The sequence below is a fragment of the Sciurus vulgaris genome (assembly GCF_902686455.1).
Source record: "Sciurus vulgaris genome assembly, chromosome: 14".
Taxonomy (NCBI): Eukaryota; Metazoa; Chordata; class Mammalia; order Rodentia; family Sciuridae; genus Sciurus; species Sciurus vulgaris.
The window spans coordinates 68815525-68825721 of NC_136475.1; positions in this window are offsets into that span (position 1 = coordinate 68815525).

Genomic DNA, 10197 nt, shown 5'->3' on the forward strand with positions numbered 1-10197 from the left:
CTTCTGTGAAGTGTCTGTTCATATCCTTAGCCCATTTGTTGATTGGGTTATTTGAATTCTTCGTGTAGAGTTTTTTGAGTTCTTTATATATTCTGGAAATTAGTGCTCTATCTGAAGTATGAGTGGCAAAGATATTCTCCCACTCTGTAGGCTCTCTCTTCACATTGCTGATAGTTTTCTTTGCTGAGAGAAAGCTATTTAGTTTGAATCTATCCCAGTTATTGATTCTTGCTTTTATTTCTTGTGCTATGGGAATCTTGTTAAGGAAGTCTGATCCTAAGCCAACAAGGTGAAGATTTGGACCTACTTTTTCTTCTATAAGATGCAGGGTCTCTGGTCTGATTTCAAGGTCCTTGATCCATTGTGAGTTGAGTTTTGTGCAGGGTGAGAGATAGGGGTTTAGTTTCATTCTGTTGCATATGGATTTCCAGTTTTCTCAGCACCATTTGTTGAAGAGGCTATTTTTTCTCCATTGCATATTTTTGGCCCCTTTGTCTAGTATGAGAAAATTGTATTTATTTGGGTTTGTGTCCGTGTCCTCTATTCTGTGCCATTGATCTACCTGTCTATTTTGGTGCCAATACCATGCTGTTTTTGTTACTATTGCTTTGTAGTATAGTTGAAGTTCTGGTATTGTGATACCCCCTGTTTCATTCTTCCTGCTAAGGATTGCTTTAGCTATTCTGGGTTTCTTATTCTTCCAGATGAATTTCATGACTGCTTGCTCTATTTCTGTAAGGTACGTCATTGGGATTTTAATTGAAATTGTACTGAATCTGTATAGCACTTTTGGTAGTATGGCCATTTTGACAATATTAATTCTGCCTATCCAAGAACATGGGAGATCTTTCCATCTTCTAAGGTCTTCCTCAATTTCTTTCTTCAGTGTTTTGTAGTTTTCATTGTAGAGATCTTTTACCTCTTTCGTTAGATTGATGCCCATGTTTTTTTTTTTTTTTTTTTGAAGCTATTGCAAATGGAGTTGTTTTCCTCATTTCCCTTTCAGCTGTTTCATCGCTTGCGTAAAAAATGCTGTGTCTCGTCCAGCGAGTACAATGAAGACTCGGCTCTCAAATGAAGTTTTAAGGTCTTCATTTTTATGGGAGAGCTTCTGAGCTGAGTGCCTGGTTCTTCCTCCTCCTCCACCGCCACCGTCTTCTTCTTCTTCTTCTCTTGTCGCGCAGCTCTCTCTCTCCTTCTTTTCCCTCGTGCAGCTGCCGCTTCTCTCTTCTTCCTCTCTCGTTGCGCCACCTCCGCCTCTCCTCTTCTCTCGTCCTGCAGCTGCTGCCTGCCCTCCTTGCCTGCCCCCACCGCGCAAAGTACGCAGCTTTATGGGATGTAACAGCCAATCACCTTAACGGGTCAGGCGTTTGGCTCGTGGAGACTTAATGGTGGGTAATGAGGACATGTATTGATCACGAGCTAAGCACGGACTCGGAGGAGATCAGTCAGCCAATAGAAAGCACTTCCTTAAAGTTGTTTTTCTTTGCAGTTGGGCTTCTCGGCGCCATCTTGGGGCGAGGCCAGCCACCACTGCGGGCCCTATAGGGCAGCGGTCTCCAACAATGCTGTAGATTTATGCGTGTTGATTTTATAGCCTGCTATTTTGCTGAATTCATTGATGAGGTCTAGAAGTTTTCTGGAGGAGGTTTTTGGACCCTCTAAATATAGAATCATGTCATCCGCAAATAGTGACAGTTTAAGTTCCTCTTTTCCTATTCGTATCCCTTTAATTTCTTCAGTCTGCATAATTGCTCTGGCTAGAGTTTTGAGGACAATGTTGAATAGAAGTGGTGAAAGAGGACATCCCTGTCTTGTTCCCGTTTTTAAAGGGAATGGTTTCAGTTTTTCTCCATTAAGAATGATGTTGGCCATGGGCTTAGCATAAATAGCCTTTACAATGTTCAGGTATGTTCCTACTACCCCTATTTTTTCTAGTGTTTTCAACATGAAAGGGTGTTGTATTTTGTCGAACGCTTTTTCTGCGTCAATTGAAATAACCATATGATTCTTATCCTTAAGTCTATTGACATGATGGATTACGTTTATTGATTTACGAATGTTAAACTATCCTTGCATTCCAGGGATGAACCCCACTTGATCGTGGTGCACAATTTTCTTAATATGTTTTTGGATATGGTTTGCCAATATTTTGTTAAGGATCTTTGCATCTATATTCATCAAGGATATTGGTCTAAAATTTTCTTTCCTTGATGTGTCTTTTCCTGGTTTGGATATGAAGGTGATATTAGCTTCATTGAATGAGTTCAGTAGGGTACCCTCCTTTTCTATTTCCTGGAATACTTTGAGAAGTATTGGAATGAGTTCTTCTTTGAAGGTCTTGTAGAACTCGGCTGAGAATTCGTCTGGTCCTGGGCTTTTGTTGGACAGTAGATTTTTAATGGCTTCTTCTATTTCATTGCTTGATATTGATCTGTTTAAATCATGTATGTCCTCCTGGTTCAGTCTGGGAGGAGCATATGTCTCTAGAAATTTGTCAATGTCTTTGGTAGTTTCTATTTTGTTGGAATACAGATTTTCAAAGTAGCTTCTCATTATGTTCTGTATCTCAGTGGTATCTGTCGTGATATTTCCTTTTGCATCATGTATTTTAGTAATTTGAGTCTTCTCTCTCCTCTTTGTTAGTGTGGCTAAGGGTTTGTCTATTTTGTTTACTTTCTCAAAGAATCAACTTTTTGTTTTGTCAATTTTTTGAATAGTTTCTTTTGTTTCAATTTCATTGATTTCAGCTCTGATTTTAATTATTTCCTGTCTTCTTCTACTTTAGCTGTTATTCTGTTCTTCTTTTTCTAGGGCTTTGAGCTGTAATGTTAGGGACATTTAGTTGTTGACTTTTCATTCTTTTCTGGAATGCGCTCCATGCAATGAATTTTCCTCTTAGTACTGCTTTCATAGTGTCCCAGAGATTTTGATATGTTGTATCATCGTTCTCATTGACCTCTAAGAATTTTTTAATCTCCTCCTTGATGTTTTTTGTTATCCATGTTTCATTCAATAGCATATTATTTAGTCTCCAAGTGTTGGAGTAATTTCTGTTTTTTATTTTGTCATTGATTTCTACTCTCAGTCCATTATGATCTGATAGAACACAAGGCAGTATCTCTATTTTTTTGCATTTCCTAAGGGCTGCTTTGTGGCATAACACATGGTCTATTTTCGAGAAGGTTCCATGTGCTGCTGAGAAGAAAGTGAATCCACTCGTTGATGGATGGAATATTCTATATATGTCTATTAAGTCTAGGTTATTGATTGTGTTATTGAGTTCTATGGTTTCTTTGGTTGGATTTTGTTTGGAAGATCTATCTAGTGGTGACAGCGGTGCGTTAAAGTTGACCAGAATTATTGTGTTGTGGTCTATGTGAGTCTTGAAATTGAGAAGGATTTGTTTGATGTACAGGGATGCACCATTGTTTGGGGCATAAATATTTACTATTGTTATGTCTTCCTGATTTATGGTTCCCTTAAGCAGTATGAAATGTCCTTCTTTATCCCTTCTGACTAACTTTGGCTTGAAGGCCACTTTATCTGATATAAGGATGGAAACCCCCACTTTTTTACTGAGTCCATGTGTGTGGTAGGTTTTTTCCCATCTTTTCACCTTTACTCTGTGGATGTCTTTTTCTATGAGATGAGTCTCTTGCAGGTAGCATATTGTTGGGTCTTTCTTTTTAATCAATTCTGCCAGTCTATGTCTTTTGATTGAGGAGTTTAGGCCATTAATGTTCAGGTTATTATTGAGAAATGATTTGTATTCCCAGTCATTTGGCTTATTTTTGGTTTTTAAGTTGGCTTGGTTTCTCCTTTGAGTGGCTTTTTCTCTAAGGTAGTTTCTCCCTTTGCTGACCTACATTGTTGTTTTTCATTTCCTCCTCATGGAATATTTTGTTGAGAACATTCTGTAGCGCAGGCTTTCTGTTTGTGAATTCTTTTAACTTTTGTCTATCATGGAAGGATTTTATTTCATCTTCAAATCTGAAGGTTAGTTTTGCTGGGTATAGGATTCTTGGTTGGCAACCATGTTCTTTCAGAGCTTGAAATATGTTGGTCTGGGCCCTTCTAGCTTTTAGAGTCTGGGTTCAGAAGTCGGCTGCTATCTGTATTGGTCTCCCCCTATATGTAATCTGATGCTTTTCTCTCATGGCCTTCAAAATCCTATCTTTATTTTGAATGTTAGGCATTTTCATTATAATGTGCCTTGGTGTGGATCTGTTGTGATTCTGTGCATTTGGTGTTCTGTAAGCCTCTTGTATTTGAGTTTCTATTTCATTCTTCAGGTTTGGGAAATTTTCTGATATTATTTCATTGAATAGGTTGTTCATTCCTTTGGTTTGTATCTCTGTGCCTTCCTCAATCCCAATAATTCTTAAATTTGGACTTTTCATGATGTCCCATATTTCTTGGAGATTCTGTTCATGATTTCTTACCATCTTCTCTGCTTGGGCAACTTTATTTTCACGATTAAATATTTTGTCTTCATTGTCTGAGGTTCTGTCTTCCATGTGGTCTAGTCTGTTGATGATGCTTTCATTGAGTTTTTTATTTGGTTTATTGTCTCCTTCATCTTATTGGTAGTATCATTCATTGCCTGCATTTGCTCTCTTATCTCATCCTTTGCTTCAGGAATCATCTTAATCATGTATAATCTGAAGTCCTTTTCTGACATTTCTTCTAACATACTGTCATTGGATTCTATTACTATACAATCTAGATTTGTTTGGATCATTTTCTTCCCTTGTTTTTTCATGTTGTTCATGTATCTTCCCCTCTAGCTAGTGCAGATCTAGGGTATTGCAGATTTCCCCCTATAGGCTTTTAGTGGCCCTATAGGTTTCCAAAACCCTTTCTTTAAGGGGAGATCAATATTAGCAGTGCCCAAATCAGACACTATGCAATCCTAGATCAAATAGCCCCTATGAGGACAATAACAAAATTGTCATAATAAACAAAATGAGTTCACATATTATCTTTGGTAAAACAAACACGTTTGCAATAAGGTCTGCAGTTTCTAATGGAGGACAACGAGGATGCAGAGGGATGTAGAATGTGGCTGTTAATGGGATAGAAAAGAATATACAGAAGTTCTAAAAATAGAAAGGGTGAGAGTGTAATCAAAAGAAATCGGATGTTAGCATGCAAAAAAGGGAGAAAGAGACTGAGGGAACAGGTAAACAAAAGGAAAAGAAAGCAATAAAAGTAAAGAAATAAAAACTTAATTTTTTTAAAAAAGGAGAAAAAAGAAAATCTACTGTATAACAGTCATATACTAATGAAACCTCCCAGTGTTCAGTAGCCTGATGCATTGAGAGGTACCTGACAATGAGCTTCAAGCCTCCAGCAGGCGTCTCAGGATGGGATTTGCCCCACCCGAAGATCGGAGCTAAGGCTTCCAGGATCATCCAATATGGCCGCTCTGGCTTCAAAATGTGTTGGCAAATGGGGAGCTGCAGCTCAGGGGTGGACGTGGTCAGCTGGAGGTCCTGGAGACGGGATGCGGTTCGTCCGGCAGGGGTCCTGGAGGTCCGGTGTGTTTGGTGTAGTTGTGGGATCCTGACGGCCGGGCGCAGTCAGTTGGTCTGGGGGTCCTGGCAGCAGGGAGCAGTCAGTCGATGTGAAGGCCCAGAGGCAGGGAGTGATCAGTCAGGATGAGGGATCCTGGAGACGGGACTCAGTCACTCCAGCCAGGGGTCCTACGGGGCCTGGCTATTGTCTCAAAATGGCAGCGCAGCCACGTGTAATCAAACCTGCAGGTACTGTAACAGTGAACTTCCAGGCAGCAGCGGGCAGCTGGTGCTCCACTGGCGGTTGGCGGTCAGTTTGCTGACTGTTGTCGGACATTCGGGAGGTGAACCTCGAACGTTGGGAGATGGATAGGAGTGAGGCAGGTGATGGACAGGCGAGAGGCAGGCAAATGGCGGATGATAGACGCCTGACAGTGAGCAATCTGCTCTCAAAAAAGGGCGTCCATATGCTGGCAGACTGCAGGTCATCACAGCAGACAAAAATCACTATATTTATTTAAAGTATGTTATATTAGTCAACAGCACCCAGATCTACACAGATCCAGAGCCCCCAAAAATCTCTTCCATTAAATCAACTTTTCTAGTATCGTCTTAATATTTGGGCTTTGTGCATTCCCTTGACCATGCCACTAAAAAAAAAAATCTCTGGCTTGTACTTTCATTCTATTTAATATTGCTTACTTTCTCTGAGACATCCATAATCTTTAAAGAATCATTCTCATGGACTGGGGATATGGCTCAGTTGGTAGAGGGCTTGCCTTGCAAGCACTAAGGCCCTGGGTTTGATCCCCAGCACCGCAAAAAAAAAAAAAAAAATTCTCATTCAAGTTTTTCCATGATAAATATTTTTCATATCAAATGCAACCTCTGTGATGTCCATTAAACATTTTCATAAATATTTATCAGTTAAGACACTATTATATAGTGAAGAAACCACTATGGCTTTTGTAACAAAATATCATAAACTAGGAGGTTGTAAATGACAGATATCTATTTCTTACAGTTCTAGAGGTTGAGAAGTTCAACAACAAAGCATTGGGCAGATTTAGTGTCCGGCAAGTTTTAACTTTCTGGTCTAAGATGGCCCATGTCCAAGTAGAAGCAGCAAAGGTCTCTGAGGATTCTCTCATTTATAGAAGGACGCTAATTCCATTCATGAGGGCCCTACCCTCCTGAATTCATTACCTCCCAAAGACCCCAAATTTTAGTATCACCTTGGGGGTTAAGATTTCAGCATATGAATTTTAGGGGGCACATACACCTATAGATTCCACAATCATGTTTTGAGGCAAAGAACATTTGGCCACAAGGTTTAGGGCAGGAAAAGTAGAGATGCTTACTAAGTTGATTTGATCAAAGAATTGGGCAGAGGGTGTTGGAGCATGTGGGAGAGACACTAGTGTCAGATTTTCAAGGAGGATGTACTCACAAGTAGCAGGTGTAAGGGCTGCCCTTGTATGTAACTGAGGAGAGGATGCAACTAAACCTGCTTTATTCCAGCCCCAGAACAAATGTCCAAGCTTCCCAATTCAGGAGTACAGTTGATCCTCCTCCAAGTCTCCAGCACCTCTCCCAAAAGGTCCCTTGGGGGCAGTGCATTCCTAGTCCTGTCCTGATTTGCTAATGCTGGCAGAGGGATAACCAGTGACTAGAAGTTCATTTTGCATCAGGCAGAGGCACAGAAACTGACTAAAGTCTCCATCTTCTAAAATGACTGTAGGACTCCAGAAATCTCCCCATAACAAATATGTAGAAGTTTACTATGCATTCGCCCATGCTCACCTCAGAGAGAAAGCAGCTGGCCAAATCCTGAAGGGAAAGCTCTTTCATTACCTGACAAGAGGCAGCAATGATCCTTCACTGCTAGATACCAAAGGGCACTTTACCAGAGAGAAGGGGCCCAGGGTCTTGGAAGTGGCTAAGCATCCCCTCCAGAAGACCACAGAGTAGTCAAGAGTGGTGGGCACTGTTCCTGCAGCAGGAACAGTGGGAGATGGTTAGGACCCCTGCTCTACTAACTGCTGACTCTAGAATGGAGCAGTCCTCCATCACCCTCAGTCCAGGAGCTGATGGGATTCAGAACATGCTACTCTCAAAGATGACAACTTGGCATTGAGAAAACAGCAGAGGCAGAAAGGTTACTCTCACCCTTCCAAGTTTCTGCCTTTCTCCCCTGAAGCATGTCATAAGATCTAGGAAGGATTTTCTGATCTTCCACTAAAATAAATCATAACACCCTTGTTAGTGAGGTGCCCTCCCTCTGTCCAGAAGAAAGGAACATTCTTGTCCCTGAATACATAAGATCAAAGGAAAGAATCAGAATTACAAGCCTGGTTAAGTTCCCCTAAATTTATTCGTCTTGGATCACACCCCTTTGTCCAATTACATTTCTCCATAATTGTCCAACATTCATGAAACAACATGAAAATACACAAGTTTAACTGTTTCTTTGCGGTGAGGGGGGTTCAATTTTTTATGAAGTCTCGATATCATGTAAAACTTCATGGTTTTCTCTTGTTAATCTATCTTCTGTCCTAGGGGCCTCCGCCATGAACACGGGATGGAGGAGGAAAAGGAATTTCTCCTCCCTTACAAAGGCCAAAATATCACACTAGACAAAGCATCCTGGATCAAATGCCTCCGCCTCCCCTGTCTCATGAGCTCCACCTGCCTGGTGGGCCAGTCTTTAGTAAACACCCTAAATGAAAAAGGTTTCACTCTCTTCCTACTCGAGGGATTCCAAGGTAAATCTCAGTCCTGAGCTACACTGGAAAATAGCTCATCTCTTGCTAAAGAAAAGGCACAACTTCATCCAGAAGGAACGCTGCTGCATAGAGAGGGCCAGAGTCAGAGGGACCGACTTGCCTGGTCCAAAACACCAGTGGTAAAGCTGACTGGCTCACAGAAACCCTATGCTATTTGATCCCTGCTTTACTAATCTGACTTGATTTCAATCACACTAGACATTTTTTTTTCCAACCGTTTTCTCATGGGGGTGGGTAATAAGCCTGTAGCCAAGAAAAAGAGAAGAGGAAAGAAAGATCTTAATGCAAAGGAAGGACATTTAAATAAGCCTCCTTTGCAGCTGAGTCCCCGGGCATGGGTCAGGCTGAAGTGGGAAAGAAGAAGTAGGATAGGTATCGAGGACATGAACAGGGAAGGAAAGAGGCACTATAAGCTAGTTTCCAATCCAAAAACTCCATAAACATCCTCACCTTGAACCCCCCAGGCCTGTTTTTTCTCTAGACCTAAATTCTTAAAATGTCTAATAAATCGTAGAGTACCTCAATTGCTTACAGAATGTATTTTTAGACTAAGTAAAAGAAGCCTAGAAGGAAATGTTGTTAGAGATGCATGATAGGGTTGCAGTCCAAGCACACAACTAGATAACGCCAAACCTGAGAGTCTGAGACCCAGACCACAGTGGCCCGCTCTGTCCTCCACCATCGAAAGAATCGAGCTCATTAAGCCAATCCACCTGTATACTTCTCATGTTCACCATTTACACAGTTATCTTTAAAAGAAGACAGAGAACCCAAAGCATGCCTGAATCTCAACTTCCTACACCCCTTCTCCCTGTGACTGCATATCCTGCTCTAGTGTTTGTTTTCCTGAATAAATCTCGACGTCCTAAACAAATCTCTTCTTGTGTCTCTTTTGACATATCTTTCTGTGATGTAAGTCAAGAATCTGCCAGAGGGGACCAAAGAGTTGAGGACCCCTTTTCCCTTTTGAGGACCACCCTGGACCCCATATGGTGATAAGGCCACAGAAGAGACAGTCTGGAAAGCCCATGGCCATTTATCCCTACCATGGATAAGACAGGAGCTGAAGGGGAGGGCAGGATTTCACATAACATGAGGCCGGCCTGCACTTGTAGGTGTGCAGTGCTAATACACCTAACTTCCTGCCTTTTGCCTCCATCATACGTGCCAGGCAATTCAGAGTCAAGTATGTGGAATGGCCAATTGACAGAATGACCTAAGCCTGGGGAGACAAACAAGAATCAGAGGTCACATTACCCACTCCAAAGAGGCCCCTAAATCCTCTTGTAATCTCAAGTATTACTGTCAGGACAGGATCCAGACCATTGTCTTTTCAAATATTTCACTCACCAGGAAGCAAGCAAACAACAATGATGTCTAAATGTCTTAAAATTCTATGTGAGGAAAACAAAGACTGTATATTGGATTGGATAATCCCACTGAGCAGGTTGGCAGGAGTCCAGTCCCACTCCTTTCTTTTCTGAGAGGGAGAATCTTACACACCTTCTCAACCACAGTGAACATCATCCCCTTATTATGTAAGATAATAAGGCCTTCAAGAGGGAGTGGAACAGGGAAATACAAAAATGTTAAGATACCTATTCTGGTTTTACCTTTTCACAAGTCAGTTTTTTAAAAATAAAAATTCACAGCCAGGTACAGTGGTACACACCTGTAACCCCAGCAACTCAGGAGACTGAGGCAGGAGGATTACATGTTTAAGACCAGCCTCAACAACTTAGTGAGACCCTAAGCAACTTAGTGAGACCGTCTCAAAATTTAAAAAAGGACTGGGGATAAAGCTAGTGGTAAAGCACCCCTGGGTTCAATCCCCAGTACCAAAAATAAAGATTTACAAATGTAACTATATTCAGATATTTGTTTCTAGCTAG